This window comes from Podarcis melisellensis (assembly GCF_964234715.1).
Source record: "Podarcis melisellensis genome assembly, chromosome: 12".
In the NCBI taxonomy this organism is placed as follows: Eukaryota; Metazoa; Chordata; class Lepidosauria; order Squamata; family Lacertidae; genus Podarcis; species Podarcis melisellensis.
This window is the reverse complement of record NC_138544.1, coordinates 36,180,971-36,195,789: the sequence shown is the minus strand read 5'-3', so window position 1 is coordinate 36,195,789 and position 14,819 is coordinate 36,180,971. Positions and strand designations below refer to the sequence as shown.

General features: G+C 44.8%; 1 long non-coding RNA gene across 1 annotated transcript; it reads right to left on the bottom strand.

Moving 5' to 3' along the window:
* Window positions 1-914: 914 nt before the first annotated feature.
* LOC309353494 lies at window positions 915-13,479 on the bottom strand. The gene is made up of 3 exons (XR_014161907.1): window positions 13,373-13,479; window positions 11,593-11,747; window positions 915-991 (listed from the first exon to the last, which is right to left on the bottom strand). It is a non-coding gene; the product is annotated as an uncharacterized lncRNA (long non-coding RNA).
* Window positions 13,480-14,819: the final 1,340 nt, after the last annotated feature.

The following is a 14,819-nucleotide window of genomic DNA, read 5'->3' as shown; positions in this document are numbered from 1 at the left end:
TTCTCCTTTTTTTAATTGTGGCTTTTGTTGTCGTTGACAGAGAGGGTGTTTTGGTGGGTGTTTTCAAGTTTCACCACAGCACTTCTTTTCCGTGAGATTTTGTGAACCGCAAGTATAGCAAGCAAATTAATTAATGCTCAATTATAGCTACCATCTGGGGACTTTTGCATTAGATCCATAATTAGGCTAAATTAATGCATCGTGTGTTTAAGAAATTATGCAACACCAAATTAATTAATCATGATTAGGGGCCTTTTTTGACATGTTGCCTGTCAGTTAATCATCTTCTCTCCCCCCCCGCCCACCCCCCCAGCCTAAAAGAAAGGAGTCCTTGGGCAGCCAAAAATGAGAATGAAGGCGATGCTCCGAATTCTGAAAATTAAAGTGTGACAATATGTATGAGACTTCAACATTTCCAGCTCCTAATTGTGAAACTGCTGCATGCTTGGGTTCAGCGAGTTTCATGCTAAGCTCATTAGGGCTGTGTAAAGGACGCAGGACTGATTGTGTGAACTTCCCAGGAGAGGCAATCTGACTGCTAGCCCGTGTCCTGACTGTCATACAGGTCTATCAGTCATCCCCTGACCTTACCGAGGGGGTAGACTTTCAATGAGAATGAAGAAATGATTTTTCTCTCTTGATTGTCTTCGGAGACAATTCCCTACCCCACCTCAATTGCTTTCTCTCTCTCCCTCCCTCCCTCCCTCGACTGCATGCAAATGTCTTCTGCATGCTGGGCAATCACTGCTGAGAGTAAGTTTGGGCTGGGAGAGGTAAGGAAAGAAGGCTCAGCAAGCAAAGATGTGGACTGTTTCCAACTGCTGGTATGTTTTAACATACAGGGCTTTTCATCCTGGAAATACCACTTTTGAAGGGTTTCCAAAGTGTACAGTGGGGGGAGATACACAGATCGGCCTGTTTCCTCCTCATTCTGCTACGTTCTCCCCCAGTTTAGATAACACAATTCACATTCCATCATAACCAGATCCTACTACAGAAAGGCATAATAGCATGAGACATTGGGAAATCATATTGGCATCCTCCTGGTAGGTTTCTCTGATAATAAATACCTAATTTTAAAAGGGGAACATCATGAATTGCTGTTATTGCAGTGCCTTACTGTTATGCATCCTTCTATAAAAATATATTTTAACAAAAGTTATATATGGCCTCCATCGCTGCTTTCCAAATGCTTTTACATGGAGTTTTACCATTCTGACATGAAATAAATCTGTGTCAACATTTAGAATACACATGCCTTTTCATGAAAATACACATTTTGTGGGGAATTTTACCCTACACATTTATATAACAAATAAAGGTGGGAATTGTACTGCAAAAGGCAGAGAAATACGAAAAGCAAAGGACAAGTGCATTCCCAACTTTGTATTAAAACGTGAATCAGGTTGGTTTACTAAGGCCTCATCCACACTTCCACTTGTCCTGTGCTTCCTAGGTGCAGGGTTTATCGTTTGCTCCGGGAAAACTTGCTCTTTACTGCTGAATCGGAACAAATGAAAATCCATAGAAAACCTGATTCAACAGAACACTGATTCAGCAGTGTTCCTGGAGGAAAGCAGTGGGATGAGTGGAAGTGTGGATTACAGACCAAACAAAATCAGAGAGTATTCCTAGTGGTGAATGCACATTTTGCTCTAACTTTTCTTCCCTGTGTTTACAACTATTATCCTTCATCTCCCATCTCATCAAATGAGCCAGTGTAGTGCAGGGCAAAAGTAGGACAAGGATAAGGAAAGTTAGGGCATGTTGTGGCCCACATGGCATACACTGCTCTGTCCTCCAACACCTTGCTGTTGATCCTCAACGCCAGGCACCCACCATCTCAGATGGTTGCCTCACTCTGTCCAATGGTAGGGTTGTGTGATGGACTGATTGGACACACAAGAATGGTGGAAGGCACCAACTGGGGAACTACCAAGTGAAGAAGGCTCAGAGCCCAGGGATTGGTGGTGGGACAGGGATGAGTGGTCTGGGGGAGAAGAAGACTGGGAGGAGGTGTCAGAAGCTGAAGAGGTAACAGGGCTTAGTGAACAGGGAGGAGTCTGTGGCAGACAGCAGTCCAGAATCAGGGGCAGACACTGAAGCTAGAGAGGAGGGAGGACAAGAGGAAGAGAAGAGTCTGGTTGGTGAAGAGTTACGGGTGTCTCTGCCTCCTGCTGCAATGAGCTCCCGTCCTCACTTGTCTCCCAGAACCAGGAGAGGCATGAAGAGGGCAGAGGAGAAGTGTCTTCAAGGAGGTACAGTCTCAGATTGCTTGGACCTAGGCAGCTGTGGGGAGGTGTCAACAACTGCTTCATGGGGGCAAGACCTGTCAGGCATCAACTGGTGTACTCATTCGACATGATATTCCTGTGCAGACACTGTTTTTGCTCTTAAAGAGTTAACGCCAAATTGTTCAATGTGATTTACTGCTGCTCGCTTCTGTCAGGCCAGGCACAATTTCTTGAAGTGCAGGTGGACAGTCCTCACAGGCCTTTGCTGAAGTCCGCCACAGACTTCCCAGCTCTGCATCACCACAACAGCCAAATTCAGCTCCTGCCCCACACTCCCCTCAACTCTCCCTCAACTCCCCTCAACAGCTGAGGTACACAGGGCACATTTTACATGGGAAACCTCATCCGCAAACCTCTCTATCTGGCCAAACACCCTCCCCAGCCCACACTCCTTACTGAACCTGCTTTGCACCCTCATGTGATTTTGCTTGACTGGATTATGTCATTGGGCTTGGATTCTGCTTCCTGCTTATTCAGATGCAGAACTGTATGCAGAATTCCAGCCTTAGGCTTGGCACAGTGCAGTCCACTGCATGTTTATTGAGAACAATGTTTCACTGAGTTCAACAAAGCTTTCGCCCTAGTAAGTATGTTTAGGGCTGCAGCCATTAAATGCAACCTCTGTGCAACTCATAAGTAAGTCCCACTGTACTATGGAATTTACATTCCATAGTACAGTCATACCTCAGGTTGAATATGCTTCATGTTGAGCGCATTCGAGTTGTGCTCTGCGGCAACCCAGAAGTAACGGAGCGCATTACTTCTGGGTTTCACCGCTCGCGCATGCGCAGATGCTCAAAATGACATCACACGCATGTGCAGAAGTGGTGAAAAGCGACGTGCGCGTGCGCAGACGTGCCATCGCTAGTTACGTTTTCTTCTGGATGTGAACGGGGCTCCAGAATGGATCCCGTTTGCATCCCGAGGTACCACTGTACAGTACAGGAAAAGTGTGATCAGATCTCAGCCTTACTGAATCTTCATTTTACCCCAGATATGTTTCATTTTTATTCCCTTTCTCTTTCGTTCAGATGTGTGTGTGTTTCTCCTTCTCAGCTCCAGAGCTCCCCCCCCCTCATTGCATGTGGCCTGTTAGCTCATTCTTCCTCTTTCTCCATATTCTGATTCACGCCTCTGCATTTCCTGTTGAAATTGGTGGGTGGGTGGGGATTCCTGAGTAACCTCCCACAATATTTTCCGTTCATCCTGTTTGCCACAGCACTCCCTGCAAGAGAAACAGGGGGAAAACAAGTGTCTTGCCTGCCAAGGAATTCTGATTCTTTTCCCCCAGCTGGGCAGGCTGGAGGGGTTAATTCTCATTCCTACTTCTGCCAGGCAAATGCTGACAATGAGGGGAGAACCCAAACCTCTCTTGTGGCAAGAAGCCCCAAAGATCCTCTGATGATCAGTGTAGACAGTACTGAGCTACATGGACCAATGAACCAAGGGTCTCTGTTTTGGACACAATAAAAGCGGATTTATTCAGTACACTATCTTGGGAGCTCCCAATTCAATTTCTCCTTGTAAGAGCAGGTGTGTGGCCTCCCAGTTTGTACCAGGCTATGCCATGGGGAGGAGGACTTCCTGGTTCACACTTCCTTCTCATGTTGATCCATTGCTCCCCATTGGACACAGAGAACACAAGAAGAGGCCTACTCAGTCCAGTGTCCTGTTTTGCACAGTGGTCAACAAGATGCTTCAGGAAGCCCTCAACCAGGATATGAGTGTGATAACAGCACTCTACTGTCTGTGCTCCCCAGAAACTAAAATACAAAGACATGCTGCCTCCAGTATTGGAGGTAATAAACAGCCAGCACAGGTAGAAGCCACTGATAACTTTATTCTCCGTTCATGGGTCTAATCCCCATTTAAAGCCATCTGAGTTGGTGGCCACCCCTTTATACTCTGATTATGAATTCCATAGTTTTAACTGTGTGTGGTGCGAAGTACGTCCATTTCTCCTTCCTGAATCTCCAAGCATCCAGCCTCATTCTTTGGATGAGACCTGGCTGTATTATGAAACAGGCAGATTAAGCCAAAAGGTGGTGGTGGCATTTCAGCATTCTTCCTTATTACTTCTACTTGTTCATTGCCTTATGCAACTTGTGCCTAGGTGGCTTACAAAATAAAGTGGTGCAGTATAATACAAAGATATATTTGAGAATAAAACACAAGAAACCTCTTAAAAGATTGCAGGTGGCCACTCATGATTTTGAGTTGCTCTGCCCATTTGCCCTAGCAATCAAATCTAGATCAGGCAGTGTTGGCTGCAAAATAATGAAGAAGAGGAGGAGGAGGAGGAGGAGGAGGAGGAGTTTGGATTTGATATCCCGCTTTATCACTACCCGAAGGAGTCTCAAAGCGGCTAACATTCTCCTTTCCCTTCCTCCCCCACAACAAACACTCTGTGAGGTGAGTGGGGCTGAGAGACTTCAGAGAAGTGTGACTGGCCCAAGGTCACCCAGCAGCTGCATGTGGAGGAGCGGAGACGCGAACCCGGTTCCCCAGATTACGAAGCTACCACTCTTAACCACTACACCACACTGGCTTCATGACACCACATGAAGATGTTTCTTGTAAAGAAAATCCCACCCACCCACCAGCCTTGGCCCCCTTTTGATGTTAGGTAAGTTCAAAACTCCACACCTATCAAAATCCTGAAGAAATTCTGAAGCACCGTGAGAATGAGGTTGAGAAATTGAAGTTTTTTCACAGGGGAAGAAATTGGAGGACAGATTTTGGCACATAACCTCAGTATCGTTGTGACACAGCAATGGCAAAGCTCTTCCTTTTGGTTTTCTGCTTGTGTCATGAAGCAGTTAAAGGCAACAGTTCCCTGGCAAGAATAAAATTGGTGCCGTATCTGGAGGACAGTGTTGGAACAACCAAAGTAGTCACGTGAGCTGTTTCTTTAATGAGATCCTCGCTAGCAGCTTCATGCATAGGCAAGAGGCTATTGCTATTAATATTCCTCGTGCTTTAAGGGGAATCTGGCACACACAAAGGCTTATCTGTTTGAACTTCTATAGTTCCATAGATTTCGTGGCCTTTATCAAAGGCAATAGGCTTGAAGCATATAAGTGCCACCTCCTTTTTCCTGCCCAGCACAGGCTTACTCAAAATGACAGCTGGTAGGAAAAGCTCCAGAACTTTAGAAAAGCAAGTAATTGGCTAAGAGTATTTATTCTGCATTAATGCTATGCTAACCAGTTGAATGCTGGGACACGGGTGGTACTGTGGGTTAAACCACAGAGCCTAGGACTTGCCGATCAGAAGGTCAGCGGTTTGAATCCCCGCGACGGGGTGAGCTCCCGTTGCTTGGTCCCAGCCAACTTAGCAGTTCAAAAGCACCTCAAAGTGCAAGTAGATAAATAGGTACTGCTCTGGCAGGAAGGTAAACGGCGTTTCCGTGCGCTGCTCTGGTTCGCCAGAAGCAGCTTAGTCATGCTGGCCACATGACCCGGAAGCTGTATGCCGGCTCCCTCAGCCAATAAAGCGAGATGTGCGCCGCAACCCCAGAGTCGGTCACAACTGGACCTAATGGTCAGGGGTCCCTTTACCTTTTTAACCAGTTGAATAAAAGAATAGCAAGTCTTCACCCAGAAAATGTACCTACAGGCAGAATCATAGAATTGTAGACTTGGAAGGGACCACGAGGGTCATTGAGCTCATCATCCCTGACCGCTGATCCTACTAGCTAGGGATGATGGGAGTTGCAGCCCAAAAACAGCTGGAGACCCAACTTTGAGAAACCCTGATCCTAGTCCAATCCCCTGCAATGCAAGAATCTTTTGCCCAATATGAAGTTGGAACCCACAACCCTGAGATTAAGTGTCTCATGTACTACAGTATTTTATGCCCTGAGGAAAAGGTGAAACTTCAGGTGGTTCCTCCAGCTTATAGCCGACCTCCTTCTCTGACTTCTGTAGTGCAAATTTTTAGATATGCCGGTCAGGGGAAGTGAATAAGAGGGCTACAGCCTGAATGGAAAGGGAAAATGCAGTGACACATTCACTTCAGAGTGCTTCAGAGCCTTCAAAATTATAGGCACCTTCTAGGAGGCTTAGTTACAGATCTGCAAAACAACAACAACAACACACACAAAAACAGAGAGGAAATGCATCAGTGGAAACTGTCATCACACTGAATCTGTCTCCTCTTTAGAGGACGAAGCTGGGGATTTGGAGTGAGAGAGAGAATTACTCTTGGAGCCAGCCCCAGAAGTACATAATGAACCATAACCACTTGTGTTAGAGGAGGGTCCAGCCCAAGGACATTTTGTTACCCTCCTCTGACTCAAAGGACTCCATAAATGTTAATGGAATCACAGTCTGCTCTGGTCCATTAGAGTCAACAATTGCTCAAGTAGGCCCTTTAGATGAAGAGGTTCTTCTCGATGAAGGCAAGGGCAAACGAGGTAGCACTGCAGCTTCTATTTAAGGCTCATTCTGAGGCCGGCTGCTGCCGAGACATCATATGAGCACCACTCCTTTGGTGGATCCAGTCTGAGCTCTGCACCGGGCTGTCTAGAAGATCGCTGTCCAAGGTACCACTGAAGCTCTCCTTTGCTCATCTCAGCATGGGTGAGTCCATTATACAAGAGAGAACAAGAATGCACACATACAGAAGTCCCTGCCCATTTCAGATGATCGCCTTCCACAAATTGGAGGGTGATTTAAATGGAACCAGTGCTCTTGTCCCCGTTCCCCCTTCATGGGCTACCAACTGTGGCATCTAAAAGGGTCTTAAGTGTATGTCTTTTGCACGTAGCTCATGGTGGTGGAAATCAGGATCTCTCAAGCCTAAATGAATTGTACAAATATTGCTTTTGTTTCCTAAGGCTGCTATTAAAGACAAGCTTGGTTCTCTCTCCCAATACCCTCAGCAAAGCAACAGCAATGGATTTCTACCAGTCCAGTTCGCAAGAGCAGGATTTGTTGTTGTTCTGTGGACTGAAAACAACCTGCGGGGTTTATTCCTGCTCAACCACTTGCCTTGTCCTCTGTCACTGCCAGTGACCTTACATGTCTTTTGCATAAGCTAAACCATGCTAAAAGCAACATTTAACAGTAAACCAGCCTCTGCTTCAGAACTGACCATGAGCTTTGCTGCAAATGTATATAGCCTCACTGAAATGCAATGCCAGACTAGCACATTCTGCTTGATGAAACATACAGCGACTTCATGGTCTTCCTATGGAAATGTTATGGAGCATGCTACCCAATGGGGACACAATTATTTTCACAATCAGAGACCAAACAAAAATCGAAATTTCCTATGGATCAAACAAGCATGCTTCGATTGTCATTTCCATGCCACAAATTTTTAGAAAGCATGATTGTATAGCTCATCCACACCAAATTTTGAATCTTCAGTATGAATCTACACCTTCAAGCCAGAGATCCTTTTCCATGTGCATGGATGTTTCCATGTGCATGGAGTTTAAGATGCCCATATCATCACCATCTCACACTCACATTCACCACCCCATTCATTGGGGGTGGGGACAGAGAGAGCAGTTTCAGCAATTTAGGAGTATACTTCCCTGGGTGTAAGCTCCACTGAACTCAGTTAAGTAAAAGATGTTGTGAGATCTGATCCCAAATCTCCATTGCCATGTGCATTTTGACCCCGAGTGACCTTTCTTATAAGCAATTGCATGGGCCTTCCCTTCTCTACCAGGTAAGCAAAGACAAATCCTGATGCATTTCTTTTATTCTAGTTTATTAAAGAGCAGTGTGTGTGTGTGTGTGTGTGTGTGTGTGTGTGATTGTTTGTCCTGTGTTGAAATGGACTGGATCCATAATAATTTAGTTGCACTTAGGTCCCATTGAAAAAGTAACCATGACTAGCTTAACACCCATTGATTTCACAGGGAACTAAGTGAAACTACTAATCTGAATCCAACCCAATGTTGCTGTAGTTATGTCATAAAAAATAACCACAACAAACGGTCTTAAAATTTGGGATTTTAAAAATTATTTCTGGGGGAGGGTTGCAATGCAACCTTGAATGATGTCTTGTGGTGTCTCCCTCTACCTTAAAATCTAAAATGACACCCTGTTTCTGAACCTACGGGCTATTTCACTAACAAACAGAACAAACAAAATGCTGAATGTGCTTGGCCATTGGATTTTGAAGTTTGCCATTCTTATGGAGCAGAACCCCCTGTTCAAACTCAATTGAAGTGAATGGGAGCTGCATAGCACTCAAGGGAGTACTTTATTTCTTATTATTTCTTTTTAAAAAAAGAAATATCACAATCACACATCAATTAAAAGCCATGTGAAATGGTTAGGTTTTTAAAGCCTGTTTAAATATTGCAAAAGAGGGAACCAACCCCACATCCCTTAAGAGAGAATTCCGTAAATTAGGACCTATTACTGAGAAGGCCCTGTCCCCAGAGCCTGCCAATCTTACTGATCTTATAAAGGCATTCATTAAAAACATTTTGTCCCACCCTTCCATTAAAAAAAGAAAAAAAAGCTCCCAGAGTGGTTACAAATGCCAATGATATGAGAGTCCCTGTCCTTAGGCTTACAATAAAGAAATGACATAAAAGGAAAAGGAATTGGGAGGGGAGATGGGGGAAGCACATTCAGACATTATATCTTGGCAATCGGCAGCTGAAATGGAAAGATTTCAGCAAGAGGTGGAGCCAAAAGCTGCTCGTCTTTTAGCTGAGCAGATGGCGATGGATTGAATTTGATGGAGATGCCCTGAAATCCCACAGCTTTCCCTCTCCAGTAACCTGATGCAGTAGCAGTTGATTGGGTGCTGCAGAAAGGGCTGTGTTGCTCACCTGACTTCCAAACACTGGAGTATGAGTCCCATTTCCTGAGAGGGACAGGAAGCGCAGTGCAAGGGCGGCAGCAGAGCTAATCTGACTCTCTGGCCATGCCAGCACCATGCCTGACTCCCTACTTCTCCCCACCCTTCAGGAACCAGCCGTAGATTGATGCTCAGAAGGCAGATGATCATCGCCGCCCCATCTGCCCTGCTCCACCAACCACTACTGGCCTGAGGGAGTGGCTAATGATGGAAGTTGAAGGAGGAGCTTGATAGAGCTGGTCTCTCAGCCCAGCAAATAGAGAAGCACTGCAGTCTCAGGCCTCTCCCTCCTCCTGCCAATAGCCTGGCAGAATCTTATAGGGACACCAACAAGCCGGTCCTCTGATGGCAATCTTAAATCATGGACAGATTCATATTAGCACAGATGGTTCTTCAAACAATGTTCTCGCACAGGTCAAACAATATTCTTGCAACGGGTCTTGGAATGGGAAGCTTCCCAGTGGATTTCTGCCAGCGTCGGAATTTGTATTGTTTAATTAACAGCCAGATTAAATCCTAACACAGTTAATAAATAAAACACATTTTGTACAGATTGCAAGCTGCCCTGTTTGCCAACTCCATCAGCCAATAAAAATCCGTTGATAGCGTGCGTTAGCTTCTGTCCTGTTTGACAATTTTTAAGGGTTATTATATATTTATAAATACATGAAAAAGTTGCAATGCATATATGGTATATATCGACCAGGGTGTGCAACATCTAACGGATAAACAAGCTGTCCAAAAAGACGTCTGCATTGGCTGTTTGGTTTTGTCTCATCCTGGCCTCACACACAGAAGCTGCCCCGGGGAGATGAATGTGCCAGGATAAGTTATCTGGGGCTCATAAAATCTTTTTTAGAAGATTGAAATAAAGTCAGTGCTTGCAGAAGACAAATCAATTGTGACATTTCTGAATGGAGTGCGATGCATTTAATTAGCACAAGACATACTGGCAAATGCTGAATTACCCAATAAATCACTGGATGCTGGAACCCATACGGAGCTGGGAATCAGCTGTCTTGTGAGATGTACAGCAAGGGCTAATAGGGAGATCTGGCCATTTCTCCTACATTTTCTGCTAAATTTCATTCATTTTGACATTTACACACCAGGTCTCTATAATTATTTCAAAACACCAAGCACCAAAGCTTCTCCAGATCCAATCAGGGTTTCAGGGTGGGGGGATGGGGGCATGATGCAGAATTATAGCATCAAGAGCCTCCTTTTGCTTAATTCACCCCCCCCCGCCCCGGTTTGCAATTTGGATTGCCCTCGTTGCAGGTTGACTCCTGGGTGCTTGTCTGGCATCCTAACAACAAGGACAATTTATGGGCTAGGGAAGCTTAATAGGTGAATTCCCAAGCGGAAGATTGAAAAGCTTGTTGTAGGACAGCAGTCGCTATTGACCTTGAACCCTTGAAGTGTTTGTGTGATGTGCTGGTGCAACACTGAACAGAAGTTTGCTGTGGTTTCTCAGGTGGTTATCTGAGAAGGGGGCCAGGGGTCACAGGACAAAAATGCACACAGAGTCCCTGCATAGCAGCAGGGATGCTACCCCTCCCCCCGCCAAATAAGGACCTGAATATGTGACACCTTTGAGATGCATTTCCAGCTGCAGTCCTATAGACAGGTGCCACAGGGTATCTTGTGTACGCAATGCACAATTTAAAATTTGAGCACGGTTACACTTTTTAGACCAAATAATCTGTGCATTTGTGTGCCCAGGTTATGCCTGGGCTTAAGTCTATTCTAATCAAAACTTTATAGAGCTGAATGACAAGATTTTATAGGGACTATAATTCTTATTCCAGGTTTATGCAAATTTTGCATTTGAGTAAAATCCGCAGGTAGACTATTCTTGCCTCTCTCAGTATAGATAGATGGTCTATTTAAAGATTCTGTATTGTTAGGCATTTTATGTTACAATAAAGTGCTATGCCTTCACAATCTGAGAGATAAATGGATAAGCACATAAAGCCACAATAATAGCAGCTTGGTATCAGAGGAAGATGGTGGTGTAGAAGGAGGAGAGGAGGGGGGAAATGACCTGGATATTCCAAATATCTTCCCACCCCCTGCACAACCTACACAATTGTCCACAAAATCTTTTCTTAAGTTTAGCTGCTAGTGCATCAAACTGGGTCACTCATATTTATCTGCATATATTGATTGATACAGCAATGACCAAACTGCAGTTCTGGCCAACATAAAATGATGCAGCTCTTTGAGAACTCTGGAAAGGGGCTAGGAAAGGTTGCTGATATTTTATGTATATGTTTACATGGTGTGTGTGTGGGGGATGAATCTCAATTTGAAGGGGAATCATTCCTAATTGCCAAAGGGTTTAACAGTCTGTGATAGTTGATTTGCTCGCTCTTTTGTTTGTTCCCCTCATAGCAAGATGGTTCTCTGGTGGTCCTTGGAGGAGAGAAAAAACACCCCTGAGAGCTGGATGGCACCAACTCACCAGGTTATTTCTTTCTTCTTCCCTCCTCTGAGGGAAAGATGGTCCCTCAGAAGCCTCTGTGGGGCCATTGTGGGGCTGGATCATGAAGGCTCATCAGACTGCTTCTTTTCCCTTCTCCTGAGGCAAAATGGCCCTTTGGAAGCCAACGGTGAAAACTGGAATAAAAAATTGAACTCTCTTGTATCTATTTTATTTTTGATTGAACATATGCACATATGGGTTTAGTGGCCCTTCCTCATCTCCCCTCTAAAGGTGCTGTTTTGCTCCAGTGACTGTCTGTTCCTTCAGTTGTCCTAGACTGAAATGCCTGAGTCTGCAAATGATAGTTCAGCCACCCCTGCTCCACTGTCCTGGGATATACAGAGCAACCTTTGCCAATCTGGTGCTCAACAGACTTTTTGGATTATGATCCCCACCAGCCGCAGCTGGCAGGGCCACGATAAGAGTTGGGGAGCCTGCAGCCCTCCTGATGTTTTTGAACTTCAGCCCCCATTGTTCCCGCCCACTGGTCTCACTGCCTGGCGCTGATGGGAGTTGGAGTCCGTCAGCATCTGCCAAGGCCACAGGTTCCTCATCCCTGCCTTAGAGGTATGTTTGTGACATCGTGACTCCAGAAGAATAACAATCTCATGTCTGCAGAACTGTTCGCAAGCCTTCCCATGAGTCTCCATCTGTATTTCAAATCTGACAATTTCTCTCCGCCAGAAGAACTTCAAAATACATTTTCCCCCTCATAATTTCAAGTGCAGTTTGACATTTGAGAGTATATATATATATATATGTATGTTTGTGTAGATGTGTGTGTGTGTGTGTGTGTTTTGGCAGAGTGGAAAGCATGTTAACAGGCTGATGGCATTTTAATTATTTTATTGAGCTGGCATGGGTTCAGATTACTTGTTGAAATTTCCAAACGCACGTTGGACTTAGATTTTACTTTGTAAACTGGGCCCAAGAGGCTGACTAATTAGAATCATGACTCAAAGCTATAAAGGGGTACTTATTGATTCAGCTCATGAAAAGACCAGGACAATCAAAAGCAAACATCCATCTCCCTTTTCATCTGGGGCTCAGAAGGTTAAGTACTATTTGTTTCAGATCCCTGACATTAGTTCTTTCTTTGTAACATAGGAGAGAGCACAATTAACATTCTAGAGCCATTCAGTTTTAGTATGTACTATATTATTTGCAAGAATGCTCTGCTTGTAGCCTAATTACAGTGCAGGTTGCAAGCCATTATTTAAGATCTTTCACTGATTAGGATTTTAATTTAATGTTATTATTTTTGCACTGTGCTGGCCACAGATATATCAGAATGTACAGGGTGGCCCTCAATCTCATTGGTCATTGAAAAAAAAGCAAAGACATTTTGAGGTCCATTTATTGTTTGGGAATCTTATTCTATTTTGTGGGTGAGGGTGTTGTTTTTTTTAAAAAAGGGCTACCATTTGTGTCCAGTATATGTGTGAAATTTTCACATGGACAGATTCCCCTATGTTACGTTTGCCTGTATATTCTATGAAAATGAGATCTGAGTTCAGTCATAAGCTGTGGGAAGTTGAATTTTTCGGAAGATTTCATTATAGTGATCTGTGCCAAAAACATTCATTTCTAAGAGCTGGAAAGATTCACACTCTCCCACGCTCAGAAAAGTTTTGTATGGCAAGACTTACTAATTCTGTTAGAGGCAGAAAAACTGAGTGAATATCTCTGCAATCTTTCCCCTCAGGATCATTCATTCAGATATGACTCCTGCTAATTTTTATTGAAAATGGCTGCTTACGGCACCCAAAGTCCAGAAGCGGCAATTTGCAGCCTGGCGTGACTTCAGCTGAGGCCGCGGACCATTGTCCTGCCCTGCACAACCGTTGGAGGACATCAATGGCTCCTCCCACAGCCATGCAGGATGCTAGAAGTCTGCTCATTTGAATTGGCCAATCACAGGCAGCCAAGTGGGTGTAGCCACATGGCCGGACTTGGAACCCAGAGTCTTCACTCAGGTCCACCTATTTTCTATATATAAGAAAATAGCCATGCCGGAGCTAGCCAGCTTAGTCACAGCTGGATTCCCCACTGCCATGCAATCAACTTTGGCGCTGTCCAAATGTAAGGGAGCCTGTCTCATAGCAATCATCACAACTTTGTTGGCAGATAAGGCATTGTGCTGGATCATTAGCCTTGGCAAGAAGGAAGGGGGGGGGCTCAGGGTCCGCCCTTCTCCACTACAAGAAATGGGTACCTCATTAAAGGGGACCTGGAGGGGGGTGTTTGTTTGGTTGCCCAGATGGGGGTTGATGGGTCAGAGCATCCTCCCCAAATGGTGTTCCTGGTGGAATCATAGTCTACTGCACAGAGGTAAGAGCCACACACCTGTTGTTTCACCCCCTTTAACCTCTGACCAAACTACTGGCATGTGGACCTCAGATGGCTGCCTGTGAGACAATGCGGTCTCTGGGGTGAAAAAATATCCCCACCCCCGTTATACTGAATGAGGTAGTAGAAAAAGGTGATAGAAATCAGGATCATACCACTCAGGTGAGAAGTCACCCCAATATAAATGCTCCCCCATGTGAGAAGCTCCCTTTGTGTAGCTAAGTACAGTGGTACCTTGGGTAACATATGCTTCAGGATACATACGCTTCAGGTTACAGACTCCTCTAACCCAGAAATAGTACCTCAGGTTAAGAACTTTGCTTCAGGATGGGAACAGAAATCGCGCAGCAGTGGTGCGTCGGCAGCGGGAGGCCCCATTAGCTAAAGTGGTGCTTCGGGTTAAGAACAGTTTCAGGTGAAGTATGGACCTCTGGAACAAATTAAGTACTTAACCCGAGGTGCCACTGTAACTCACTGGAGAGATGGGGTTGGGGGAATTAAATACATCCCTCTGCCAGATGAGCTAGGTTGCTACATGAAGGGTGCAGGTGGGTCACTTGAAATTTTGCTCCAGCCTTGTAGTTTGAAGTGATATGGTCCAGGATTTTTCCACCTCAGTCCACCATTTGATGCTACACAATGTGTGCAGCTTGACTCTGAGCTGTTCCAGAAGCACTACATTTTCTTACTTTGGAGAGAAAAATTAAAGGATTGACAAACAGATGATCTGCGAATATTACCGGATGACAAATTGAAAGTTAAGCCTGCCGTGGGAATATGGGAAGAGATTGTTAACTCAAATGGCACAAGTTTTTTTTTCCTTCTCATAGATGAAATGGTTCCAAACTGAGTGGGTG